Genomic DNA, 1,014 nt, shown 5'->3' on the forward strand with positions numbered 1-1,014 from the left:
GGGAAATAATAGATGTTGAATTTTAGAAGTTATTGAATTGTCTTTTATTAATGAGTTTAAGTCTTCCGCATTGCTTTATGTTGATATTAAATTGAAATGTTAAGGTTTAGATTGGTTGGTTCGCTCACATAGGAGGGTAAATGTGGGTGCCAGTCGCGGCTCGGTTTTGGGTCGTGACAATATGCCCTTTATATGCTCACTATATCCCATATGTATCACACCCTTATTTCGAACTAAATAGTTTTCAACATAAAATGACTGTACAAATGATTATAAAAATATTAAGAGTCGCCACCTAATTGTTAGGATATGCCTAAAAATTGTTTTTTTCAAATGTAAATATAAATTTTGTTTGATTTGTGAAAATAAATGAGATTTTTTATCATAAAAATTTTGATTACTCGAGAGAAAGTTGTTAAGAACCTTATAACTTAATATAGTTCTTAAATTTAATTTTTAAAAAAAAAACAATTAGAAATATTATTGCTTATTTATTTGCTGAAATTTGTAATAATACTGAATAGTCTTTATCAATTTAGAGAAAAGAAAATACACAGTATATAAGATATATGCCTGAGATATACAAAATCATTTAATAGTGACATATTTGTCTTGAAGTAAACCATGAATATGCATATATCTAAAGTACAAAAAACTTTATGATCTTACAAAAATATATTTTGTGATCTGATATTATTTATATATATATGAGAAATTTGTGATCTTATTTGAAGCATAGTCAGAATTTTATGTTAGTGGGTTCTAAATATTTTTTATATATATAAATCCACCAACCTATACCAAGCATTTTTTATATATAAATCCACCTTTAGCAATATTCTAATTTTTTAATTTTTTTTTGTGTATAAACACACATTTTATTTTTCATATATATAAAACGCTTTAGAAATTATCCAAACTATTTTTATAATTTTTTTAAGATATAAACATGCATTCTATTTTTTTATACATATATATATATATATATATATATATATATTTATTTATTATTAT

Source organism: Solanum pennellii, chromosome 11, assembly GCF_001406875.1.
Source record: "Solanum pennellii chromosome 11, SPENNV200".
Classification (NCBI taxonomy): domain Eukaryota; kingdom Viridiplantae; phylum Streptophyta; class Magnoliopsida; order Solanales; family Solanaceae; genus Solanum; species Solanum pennellii.